The 13,500-nt window shown below is 39.1% G+C and overlaps 1 long non-coding RNA gene across 1 annotated transcript; it reads left to right on the forward strand.

Annotated features, from left to right (window-relative positions):
* The first annotated feature begins 341 nt into the window (after positions 1-341).
* On the forward strand, positions 342-13,051 carry LOC136882065 (uncharacterized). Its single transcript, XR_010861078.2, has 2 exons — positions 342-429; positions 12,354-13,051. It is a non-coding gene; the product is annotated as an uncharacterized lncRNA (long non-coding RNA).
* The last annotated feature ends 449 nt before the right edge of the window (positions 13,052-13,500 follow it).

The following is a 13,500-nucleotide window of genomic DNA, read 5'->3' on the forward strand; positions in this document are numbered from 1 at the left end:
CCCTTTCCCACCAAGCTGGTGGAGGCAAGAAGGTAAGATTGACTCATAAGCAGTGCGGATTTTTTTTACGAACATTCGTACTGTCGTTATTCTGCAGCGGAAAAAGGGCGCACAGCCAACTAGACGTACGCAGCTAGGAGCTAGCTAGACCGACGCATCGAGTCGGCCGTGGAAGTGTGTTTCTTAAGGCATTATTTCTTTCTGCAGATGTCGCACAGCTAAAATCGAAGTAGATAATTCATTGGTTGAAGATGAGGTCATCCTATGTCCTGGCCTCTGATTGGGGCAGAGAAAGGTACGTATAAATTACGTCACAGGACAGGGTTGATGCGATTTAGTAGGAGCACTTCGTGATCACTGATCAGCCAGTCAGTCGCTTTTATATCCGTCAACATAGCAAGAAGGGGAGCAGTTGGTGCCATATCAAATGTAAGTTACTCTACGAGATTCTAGTGCATACACGTACGGCTAAGGAGTTTCTGGCTGAAGTACATCTACGAATTCTTACTCGGCTCTATAGTACGCATAGTACTGATGAATTCATCTTCATAAACTTGTCAGTTTGGTTGAATTGGACAGCTTATTTTGCGATTAAGAGATTGTAGTTTTGTAAGGGGTATCTACCTAAAGGGTAGAGAGTTAGATGTAGTAGTGTTTTACTCGTATGTCCTGCAATTAGCTTCGTTCTTTTCTACCCCGGCGATGTTAACCATTTCCCTACAGTAATAAATCCTATAAACTGATTGCGTGACGTTGTTACGGAGATATTTTCTGTAAAGTCATAACAAATAAAAGGTGCATTTTAAAGCTGCAAAATGTGGTGAAATACGCATTTAAATATGCACTTATGTTCATGCTATTAAACGCTTGTATGAAATGCAAACGTAACATTCCTTTGCACGCGATTCACCACGCACCAAAACATAAAATCATTATCATGAATAAACTAAATGAAAAACAAAAATCCACTAGTACAAACAATCCATGCATAGTTCGAGACGCATCATTCTATCAGTGTTAACTGTTAAAAGTATATGCACACTTCTCCTAGATAAGACAGTGTGTTAAATGATAATCATAATTAGTGAGGTTTTAATAAAAACCATGTAAACTAACACAAACGTAAATGAAAACCTACAACCTGTTTTCCAGTCTTTGATCGGGTCAGGGATGTAATGAATGAACCATATACGTATAGGCTATTATTATAATGGGGTCGCCATTCCCGAAGTGATTAATGAATGACTGATGCTATGGAATGATAATGGAGTGTTGCCGGAATGAGAGATGACAGGGAAAATCGGAGTACGCGGAGATAAACTTGTCCCGCCTCCGCTTTGTCCAGCACATCTCGGGATTTGAACTACGGTATCCAGCGGTGAGAGGCCGACGCGCTGCCGTCTCAGCTACGGAGGCTCCCAAGAAACATACTTAAATATACCTTCCTATTTCATTTTACTCTACACACCCTACTTTTCCTTTCTGTATATTGCTTTGCAGTTCTTTACAACAGTCTTTTCAAAGTTTTCTGATATAAATCTGTGGCGTTTGTCTGTTAAAACTAGCTTCAATGCGGAGAATGATATCTGCATCTACGCATGTAACAGGACAGTCCTTAAACTCGTGAGTGAGTGTAGGTAGATCCACATCAGTATCGGCGAAACATTTGTCGTAGACCGGATTTCGTTTGACATCACGATATGTCTCCATTCACTTTCACGCTACACGTTCTCCATAATCTCCAACGAATCAAGACGTAATCTACGTCTTTCTGGCTTCTTGATTGATTCTGGTATGATTTGGAAGTATCTTGAAAGAGTTCACAGCATTAATTACTTAACATTTTGTTGGACTATTTGTAAAAACAAAATATTCATAATAAAGGTCGAAAACATGCACAATAAATCCGAAATTTGAAATGTATGCACTAACCTGATGCATGCAAATGTGTTATTAAACTTGATTTATCCAATGAAAATTCAGACGCACTTCCTTGTCGGTTTTGGAGGTTTACAGATCTGCAAACAAAATGAGCATTTGTATACGTTCCGATGTGGAATTACACTACTTTGGCACGAATCTCTTTTTTTTGCAGTTACGGTAAGAACTTATCACGCGATGTATAACAGACCAATCATTAAAACCACTTGAATTATTTTTGGATTGCCTGATCTTGATAGAAAATACTTTCCCTGGAGAGCAAATTTTATGTAAGATGGCTATATATGAGTTATTCGGCTAAGTTGTCCATTTCAAAGATATTTTGATCTGATAAAAATAACCAATAATCTTTTAAAATGATTTAATTGTATTAAGGGGCTCATAAAACCAATTCATTTCTATAGAAACTGGTAGCAACTTTCTTTTTAAATGGGAATATATGAAGTGCAGCATTTCGGAGTTAGAAAACTTTGTTTTATTAACGTTGAATCGGAAAGAGAAAAGAGAACGCAGTGGAACTGTAATACTTTTAAGTACTTTATTTTCCTTTTCATGAGTAAACAGTGAATTAAACCTCAAAATCCAATGAATGACGTGATCATTGGAAGAAATGGATGCAAAAATTAACGGAGAACGTTGTTGGCCTCTTTGGTCCTCTTTAAAGCTAACATGTAAGATCTATGTACTTAAAATGGGAAGGGGTAGAGTTCAGAATAAATCACGCTGGTATGCTAGCATACCGAGCTGTTTAGACAATATGGTTCAGGAATTTTTATTTTTATTTTTAGGATCATAGTTTCTCTCTCCCCTTTTCAACCGCTTTCATCGCACAGGGAAATGTACAGTCGCTCAAACAGTGGTTGAGGTATGTGGTGAGGCGTGAGTCACGCAGCAAGCCCTCTACATCAGTGTGTGGCGTATCACTTTGTCTAATGCCTACGCATATGAAACCTTTCAGTATCTCCATAAGAGAATTACGTACGTGGTCAAGACTAATTATGTTTGTGCACCTTAATACTATTTAAGAATTTGGAAACAGAACGTCTATATCTGTGACGAATCGCAAGATATTTGCGGTGGACAACTTAGCTGAATAATCATGTATTTTAAAATTAGATACAGTAGGGCCTACTTGAAAAATTTAACACAGAAAATTTAGGTAGCGACTGACGTATTTTGTAATTGACTGTACGCTGGTGACTCTGTATCTCACAGCGTTCATACGTTATTGCACTTCGTCCAGGGCTGCATGTCCAGTCAAGGCTCGGTTGGAAGGTTTGTTTCCTCGAGTGTTCCTCATATTGTCTTCACGAATATGTTTGAAGGAAACAGGAAGATTCCGTATTTCTCAGCGATCATTGTTATGAAATACTAGTTGCGGAATGTGCAGATACTGTTAAACGGTTCTTCATTCTTTATAAATTGTTTGTTATTGGTTATATTAATTATGAATGCAGGAACTAAAAAGCGTAGCATTGGCGAAGTGCACAGTAAAGAACGGATGATAGTACTAAAATTCATTTCTTGAAGAAAATCGAACGTTGAACAGCTCTTGCTGTCTCTCAAACTGCCTGTGCAGAGTTATGTAATGGATTTTAACTATTACTTTTCCAATATAATTATATTCATGACGATTGCATTAATAATAATATTAATAGTATTAATAATATTAATAATACATTTGAAATTAAAGGTAAAATTTAAAACGTATTTAGTATGTGTGCATTAAATCGCGCTGTAACCTTTGTCGTATCATATCCAACTTTACCGTCGTTCGATCTGTACGTCACTAGGTGCAATTACATAAAACAAATCGGAAATGTAGATGTTTTTCAATAAAAACACCCCTGTATAAGAGTTTTGCGACTGGTCTTCCACAACTTATGTGCAGTGCGCCTTATTAAAAGACAGTATGAGTTAAATGTAGAGTCTACCAAACTAATCCAACCCCATTGCACTACAGCCCTGAAGGGCCTTGGCCTACCAAGCGACCGCTGTTCAGCCCGAAGGCCTGCAGATTAGGTGTCGTGTGGTCAGCACGACGAATCTTCTCGGCCGTTATTCTTGGCTTTCTAGACCGGGCCACAATCTCCATCAGATAGCTCCTTAGTTCTAATCAAACCGGGTGAGTTGGCTGTGCGGTTAGGAGCGCGCGGCTGTGAGCTTGCATCCGGGAGATAGTGGGTTCGAATCCCACTGTCGGCAGCCCTGAAGATGGTTTTCCGTGGTTTCCCATTTTCACACCAGGCAAATGCTGGGGCTGTACCTTAAGGCCACGGCCGATTCCTTCCAAATCCTAGGCCTTTCCTATCCCATCGTCGCCATAAGACCTGTGTCGGTGCGACATAAAACCACTAGCAAAAAAATTCTAATCGCGTAGACTGAGAGACCTCGAACCAACCCTCAGATACAGGTAAACATCCCTCACCTGGCCGGGAATCGAACCCGGAGCCTCCTGGTAAGTGGCAGGCTGCCCCTACACCACGGAGCCGCCAGTCTCCCAGGGGTCTCAAAATGATTGTAACCTGAGGGCCATATAATTTATGAAGCTCTTAGCTTTTTCAATATATATTTCAAGTAATATTTCAAATGTTTGTCACTCAAGTTAAAAGATTTTGTGAACTTAAGAAGTTTGCTCACACCTATAGTGTAGGTGGTCCCAAAAGAGACTTCGTCGAATGTATTTTGTCCCTCGCAGTTAGGTGGGCCACTATTAAAATATTGCCTATAATCTTGTCTGTATAATAAGATATTTGTCTTGGTTTTATCTCAGCAGGGGGAGAGGTGATACTCCCACGTGGCGCGTCCCAGGTGGCGGATAGGGGTGTCCTAACCGGCTTGCCGGCGGACTTGAGGGAAATAAAATAAAAAATAAAATACCTCTCGCGGACCAAACACACACGCCCTGTGGGGGGGGAGGCTGCAAATAATACACCCACGGTATCCCCTGCCTGTCGTGAGAGGCGACTAAAAGGGGCGACCAAGGGATGATTGCATTCGAACCATGAAACTACTTGTGATTAGTACCACCACGCGGAGATCACCAAGGGTCGCTTTTACTTGTGTGTAGTACCACTATATTAGGTACGAAATAGGTTTATGATTAGTAGCACACAGGAGCACCGTGCGGTCGGCTTTTGCAGGACCATGGGATGATAGCTACCATGGTTCTGCCTTGCCTGTGATTAGTACCCGCTATATGAGGAACACCACGGGATAGGGGAAGGTCCCTGTGGTTAGTACTCTTATGTGATGAACACCATAGGTTTGCGTTGCCTGTAAATGGCGCAGCAAAGTGGGAAAAAACATAGGTCTGCATTATACGTCGAATTTCATAACCTCTGAGTAGTAAAATAATGTGTGGAATACCGCAAGTCTCTGCTACTTTTGATTAGTACTGCAACAGGACAAATACCATGGTTCTACATTACTAGCGATAAGTATCATTCTGAGGGGCCTTTGACCTGTATATTGGACCCATTTAGACACCAAGCATCCTCGATTCAGGACTGTGCTTTGGTAGTGGTCCCTTGGTCAGTAATACTATTAACTATGATAGTTTTTTTGAGTCGGATCCATTGATTGTTTTAAATTAATGTTCATTCATTCATTCATGACATTTTTTATTTTGGTCAGTGGATGATTTTGAACTTTTACTTTGTCGTTTCATTTCGTACCATTAGGGGCCGATGACCTCTATGTTAGGCCCCTTTCAACAACAAGCATCATCAAAATCACGAGGAAAAGGCTTAATACTTATTAAATTTCAGTGGCAAGGCAATATTACAGGGGCCTAAACAGGCGGACATTTATTCGTTAACATTAGGTGTATAGAAAACCTGTCGAGAATGTAAGTTCAGAATATAATTTTTCACCTTAAGGAGATACTCGCGATTATGCATACTTTCAAACATCTGAAATATTACACCTAATTTAATTGAAACACGTGATGCATTTTTCCTGCAGCAGATGACTGATACTAGAAATGAAGATACTCACGAATTTCTTTTGTGACTTTGAGTGGTACAACGGGTACACATTACCTCTTGTTTGTGCCTCGACAAATGAGTGTCCTAAAAGCGTCCATTTACCTAAATCATTAGACCAAAACCAAACCAAACCCCATGGCACTACAGCCCTTGAAAGGCCTTGGCCTACCAAGCGACCGCTGCTCAGCCCGAAGGTCTGCAGATTACGAGGTGTCGTGTGGTCAGCACGACGAATCCTCTCGGCCGTTATTCTTGGCTTGATAGACCGGGTTATCATTAGACCAACCTACAGAAATGGGGCCTTCCTGTGGAGACAATTTACTAACGAGCATCTTCTGTGTCCTCCTCCTCCAGCCACTTGTACCATTAAAGATCTAATGAGGGCAACTCCAAATGCGCTTGTCGTGGCCATGTTTTGGTCAACCAATGTTTAAAATTTCCTGTTTAATTTTTGTCACCTTTACTTTGTACTTCTGACACGATAAATAAATACCTAAATCATTGCTTAAAATATACCTTTTGGACACAAGAGCTTTCGTATAAACATAATGGTGTCTCTATCTTTTCCTGATAACCGTGTGGCTGAGAGTTGTTCAATAGCCCATCAGACAACTGGTACAAAGTAGAGCGGAGCCTCATGAGTCGGTTGCTTCCCCTGTTGAATTTAGTGGAGTGTGTGTCAAATATCTGTGAACGGTATTTAAAATTAGTTTAAACGCTACTAGTTTACTACACGAATTCTCATTTCGCTACAGTTTTCAAATATACGTTTTGCAATAAAATGAACGGTCGAAGAAATTTTAAAAGAACAGCTATAAGTTAACGATGTGATGACTCGAAGTGGTGTTGATAAAAATGAGGGTCAGAGAGAGAAATGACTAAAATCGGGGTCTACTATGTAGAGAAGCAATGGAAGAAGCGCAACTATTACGAGCTTGTAGGGCAACCGAAATGTCTTGGAAGTGAATATAAAACAAAAATAGAGGGAGAATTCTATAATTGCTAAAATATTAAATGAGTGGATTACACCGGGAAGAATAGCAATTTTTTTTGTATTTTAAGAAGTATGTGGAACAAACATCAAAACAAATACTAACGAGAGTACTGAAGCATAAGATGGATAAGAGACCTCCGTATGCTACAATAATGAACATAATTACTAGTAGTATCTTCCATTCATAATTCAGGCACCCCCTGAGGGCGGGGGACGCACATGTAGAATACACCCGCGGTATCCCCTGCCTGTCGTACGAGGCGACTAACAGGGGCCCAAGGGGCTCTCAACTTGGGAGTGTGGATTGGCGACCACAGGGCCCTTAGCAGAGTCTTGGCATTGCTTCCACTTGTGACAGGCTCCTTACTTTAGTCTATCCTGTCCGACCTCCCCTGGTCAACTCTTGTTCTTTTCCGACCCCGACGGTATTGGAGCATTCGAGGCCTAAGGAGTCTTTCATTTTCACGCCCTTCGTGGCCCTTGCCTTTCTTCGTCCGTTACTTCATTTTTCGAAGAGACGGATCCCTTCTTTCTTTTTTCTCTTTACCCCCCCCGTGGGTGGGGGACGCAGACGAAAAAACCCACGGTATCCCCTGCCTGTCGTGAGAGGCGACTAAAAGGGGCGACCGAGGGATGTTTGAATTAGAACCATGAAACTACTTTTGATTCGTACCATAACACGGGGAACACCATGGGTCGCCTTTACTTGCGAGTAGTACCACTATATTAGGTACGAAATAGGTTTGTCATTAGTAGCAGCAAAGAGTGGGTTCTCCTGTGGGTTTTCAGTACCCGTGCGTCGTAGCCATGTGAGCGACACCGTGGGTCAGCGTTGCCTGTTATTAGTACCCACTATGTGAGGAACACCACGGGAATACCGGCACCCGTGACTAGTACACCTAGGTGAGGAACCTCATCGGTTTTCCTTGGCTATGAGTGGCGCCATTGTGTGAGAAACACCCTAGGTCTGCGTTACCTGTACGAAGTAAAATACTTGTGAGTAGTATCATCTTGTGTGGAACACAATGAGTCTTCGCTACTTTTGATTAGTACCCCATCATGACAAATACCATGGTTCTACTTTACTCGCGACATGTACCATTCTGAGGGGCCTTAGACCTGAATTTTGGACCCCTTTAGACATCAAGCATCCTCGATTCAGGATTGTGCTTTAAAAGTGGTCCCTTGGTCAGTAATACTATGAATACCATGGTTCTACTTTCCTAGCGATAAGTACCATTGAGGGACAAATGACCTGGATTTTGGACCCTTTTAGACTAAAAGCATCGTCGATTTAGTATTGTGCTTTAGAAGCGGTCCCTTAATTAGTACTATTGTTTAACGCACGTTTTTGAGAATGTGAGGCATTGCGGGTCGGACCCACTGCTTTTTAAAAAAAATTATATCCATCCTTTCATTCTTCGTCCTCACGTTTTGAATTCTGGTCAGTGGAGGATTTTGGACTTTTAATTTGTCATTACATTTAGTCTCATTTCGTGCCATTAGGGGCCGATGACCTAGATGTTAGACCCCTTTAAACAAGCAAGATAAGCACTCTTTTAAATACTAGGTTTCCTTGTGAAGATTTTAATACACGCTAATACGAAAAGCAATCCCCGATTTCATTTCATTGAAGATTTCGGGAAGATCTTTTCATAATAATAATAATAATAATAATAATAATAATAATAATAATAATAATAATAATAATAATAATACAGCAATCAGCTTCAGGGATCCTGCAATTAGCAGAATTCAAGAGTCACTTTTATAAAAGAGCAGGCGAAGCGAACATTTCTTTAAAAACAGAACATCGACAAGGACAACTTTTTCACAAACTTTATTAGTCGACGACTAGAAAATCACATATCTCAGTGAACAAAAAGTACTGGAAGCCAAAGAATTTAACATCTGTTCAAGTGAATAGTCTTAAAATAAAGTAAATGCATTTCCCTTCGCATTTCAGCGCTCCATTCGATCCTCCACACTGATTTTAATTGTTTTCACACTTAAATTCATACAGTTTTTAAGCATTACAAGGTACTAAGATGTTTTTAAGAAGATAAAATATGCTTTGTAATTTCGCCTATGCATTGTAACATAGCTGAAGATGTTCGCAATGGAACGAAACGTGTACTATAAATACTTTTTTTGCTTAAAGCAAATAGAAGTATCAAAAATGTGGACATTTACTATTATTGATTAAATGTAAATAATATTTGATACGGGAAATCAAGCTGATTTCTTGCAATCATACCACTTAGTCAAGCAGCTAGTCTCTTTTCTTTCAAGTCTTCCCAGCCCAGACTTCGCAACATTTTGTTAACGCTAGTCTTTAGTCGGAAATCACCCAGAACAAATCGAGCTTCTTTTCTTCGGATTTTTTCCAGTTCTTGAATCAAGTAATCTTAGTGAGAGTCCCATACACTGGAACCGTACTCTAGTTGTGGTCTTACCAGAGACTTATATCCTCTCCTTTATATCCTTACTACAATTCCTAAATACCCTCATAATCGTGTGCAGAGATCTGTACCCTTTATTTACAATCCCATTTATGTGATTACCCCAATGAAGATCTTTCCTTATATTAACACCTAGGTACTTACAATTATCCCCAAACGGAACTTTCACCGCATCAACGCAGTAATTAAAAGTGAGGACTTTTTTTACTTTTCGCCTATGCCCACGGCAGAAACTGGACCGACAAGATTTATGTTCTTATTCAAAGGAATGAAGGCAGTTTCATATTCAGGATATATCTAAATTATACCAAATACAGTTCAGACAATACAAGACATTTCCGCATTTAACCTTGTTAAAATGGGAGACAATTCGCAGCTGGTGCTGGTAGTGGCATGACCTGGAAATTTGCGCTAAATTCAAATATCAATGGAAATTCATATCCGGAAATGGATAAATAAAGTCTTAATACAATGATATTAAGCTATTAACCTCAGTTGCTAAAGCGAATCTGGATAAATGAAGGAAGGAGGTTATTGTTTGGGCTGAAATTAGACATAATATTCAAGGTATGGTATGCTCTGCTGTGAAAGGGCTTGATCTTTCATTTATGAATTTTTTTTCACTTCAGCATTCCTCCTTGGATGTTTTGTTAGATTTGTCTATTCCCTCATTTAAAAACTGCATTACCACATTAAGACACTTGTCAATAAACATATCGGCACCTTCCTGTCTTTTTCTCTTGGAAGGACTACACCTTTTGGAAGGGGTGGTAGCATGTAATATTTTTTGTGGGTGGGGGATTCTTTCTTGGTTCAGATTCCAGCTTTAATCGGAGAAGAGGGGATAAAAGAAAGAAAAGCATGAAAATGTTGTCGATAGTTGTTTTGAGGAATATTTACGTACACTTGGAGTAAAAATATCACACCCTTTGCGGTATAGTTGGGGATTTCTAAAGTCGCTGTCCTGGAAATGAACCGAAAAGATCTTACAGGTCTTATTCCGACTTAACGCCCCTTTTTTCTTTTACACCTTATCCAAATCACTTGAAATTTCAAAACCCACAGATCACACTTGAAGATTCTAACGGCTGTACTATAAAATAAAATATGGTTCGCACAGATCAGATGTTTAGAAAGTATTATAAAAATCTGTCACTGGAACCATATATATGTAAACACAATATTCACTTAAATTTTCTTGTCACGAGGGAAACGGAAGACCGTAAATCCTTCTGCACCTCGCAATTATTGCAGCCAAACACAGCACGTATCTTTCCACTCATGTTGAGAGGAGCTGCAAATGAATGATGCTAGTTACTATGTATTTAACTTACTGCAAACGCATAAATAACGCCAAAACCTTTACAAACTAATATACGTGGTCTTATGACAGAATCGTTAACTCCAGGTCACACCGTTAGTTTCTTTGATATCTTCGCACTGTATTGTCTCTACACTATTTGATTATACCAACATAAAATTCACGGACGCTCTTAGTATTAAATAATGAACGGTGGCGCATCGGATTTGTGCAGAGCATGAAGTTGCTTTGTTACTTCTGAGTGCGTAATTGAAAATGAATAAATTTGCAGTGTTTGATGTTCCAGAGCAAATCCACTCCTAGTGCAGTGTTTCTGGAAGGGAGAAGAGGTGTGTACGACAGACACAGAATGCCCCACACAAGTGTCTTAGTTCGACTTGCGCGGAAGTGTTCTCGTATTTTACAGGCAATGTCCTGTTTGTTTATTAAGAGGAGGCGGACGACATCACAGCGAAAAGTGACATAAAAATAGGTAAGATTTGAACTTGAATATCTTACTCAATTTTTGCAATATAAATTACTCTCAGAACAAGTAAATTTGTACTTATTCTTAATTGTTAGCATCTGAAAGTTCTTATATTACTAGGAAACCGTTATTTAACATTTGTAAAATATAGTACAAATTTCAGTTACTAAGGAACTATTAAGTATACAGAGTTGACGTTAAACATTCTATGTGTGTACTCTCATCTGTAAGATAAGACTTTTATAACAGCAAATTTATTCCTTAGTGACACACAGGGCTTTTTTTAAATATCATTTTCATGACCAGAAATTTAAAGTGTCTGAAAAATAAGTATAATTTTTGTTAAAACCAAAGTCTATTATTACACACCAAGCTTATTTATTTTATCGTTTATTTATTGGCTTTAGCAGTGGCGAAGTGCTTACACTTAACCACATAATTAATTTACAGATAATACATATATAAAAGAAATGTACTATTCTGTTGTAAAATCAAAGATATGCTAAAAATTACAGATTTGGACAACATATAATGAAGAAATCAGAGTTCAACAAATAAAATAGAGTGAATTAAAATAAATTCGGAGCCTAAATATAAAAAGAGACGGTCATAATGTAAAATCAAGATACAAACTGAAAAAAAAAACATAAAGAGAACACAATAGGTAATAAAGTAAATGGAATGACCCTAAAATTTTACTTCCTGAAGTACAGCCATTACCTAGAAAAGTGTACTTGAAATTTGGGATACATACTAAAAATTAAATTAATTGTAATATGTTATTTAAAAAAAACAGAATAACACGATTTTGTAGTAACATTGAAAATTTTAGGATGCTAACAGTTAAGAAGTAAGTTTCCGCTTCTGAAAGTTTTAAAGTTATATTGCAAAAATGGAGTAAGATATTCTAGTTCAAATCTTACCTACTTTCATGTCCCTTTCCCCCATAATGTCGTGCACGTCCCCTTAAGCAGCTGTAATTGCGTGACACACACACATATACACTGTAATTAAGACAGACTTGTCAGTCGAGGAATGCACCAGATAGTTTTTCTCATTTAACATGCGCAAAGATGAAAGATGCATCACTGCTGCCACAACAATCATGCATTCCTCTATGCACAACATTGTAAATGAAATGATAAACTGAATGGTTTAATTAGTTCCTCTTTCTTTTCAGAGTGACTGCCAGTTGGAAGAAATCGACAAGTCATGTGCTCACGCGGTTCGAACTGGTCTCCAGACAGGTACACCTTGCAAGTGATCCAAGATGGCAGGCGGATAACCCTGGAACAGTCTGAAAGGTCTTCATTAGAGTATCACTACGACTCCGATGGAAATGTTGTATCTGTGAAGAAGAACAGGTCTTCAACTAAAGCTCTAAAAATTACTGCCGGAAATGATTTCGATGATTATTACTCCCCATCTTCCATAAGGAAGTCCCTTACTCCAAAACCAACCTCGTCTGGGCTTCTACGGCCCGACAGCCACAGGAGCTCGTGGTACAGTGGATCGAGTGCTGCATTAACGCCAGTACGGGGAAGCAGCTCCGGTGGCGGCTGCGGGTGCAGCGGCAGTAGGTCACCAAAGTATTACTGGAGATGAATGAGGAATACAACCTGTTAAGGAAAAAAGATTGCTTTTAGAATGAATTTAGCCTTTGAACTAGTGATTTTAAATGTTCTATACCCACCGATATCTGCATCAACTTAATATATATATTCGTATTACCAGAAAGTTCCTGCATATATTGTCTCATTTATTTTATTCCTGAAAGATTTAAATGGAGTTCATGTACATTTTATGTAGTATTGTAATGATCATGATATTGGGCTTTTAAAATTGTTCCTAAATAAATATATTGAATTTGTATTTTTATTGCTTGTTTTAAAGTCTTGCTCGTGTAATCTTCTTCCACACTGATCTGCCCTTGTCTTTATCATGCGTTCTTCTGAGTATGACTTTATTTTGATGCTTGTTTATTCCTTCCCAATACAGAGTTCCTTTCCTCTTTATCCTGTGTTCCCAGCCTCTTTCTGGACAGGTCTAAGGTAATCAACCAGACTAAGAACAGTACCCAGGTCCTCCAGGTTGAAGGTTGGGTATTGGGTCAACACACCCCGGAGAAAAGCACTTGTTACAGAACCAAAGGACAAAAGAAACTGGACGGATAGTGGGTGGAGATTGACCAGGAGGCCAAGGTCCTGCAGTGGCTGTAGTGCCAAAGAGTAAGTATCTCAAAAGATGAAAAACTGATTCTTTTGGTTTTCTATGTAAAAAGCAGAACATAAGTTCAAAGACAGTGGAAGAATACTCCGGTGTTCCCT

This window comes from Anabrus simplex, chromosome 10 (genome assembly GCF_040414725.1).
Source record: "Anabrus simplex isolate iqAnaSimp1 chromosome 10, ASM4041472v1, whole genome shotgun sequence".
Classification (NCBI taxonomy): domain Eukaryota; kingdom Metazoa; phylum Arthropoda; class Insecta; order Orthoptera; family Tettigoniidae; genus Anabrus; species Anabrus simplex.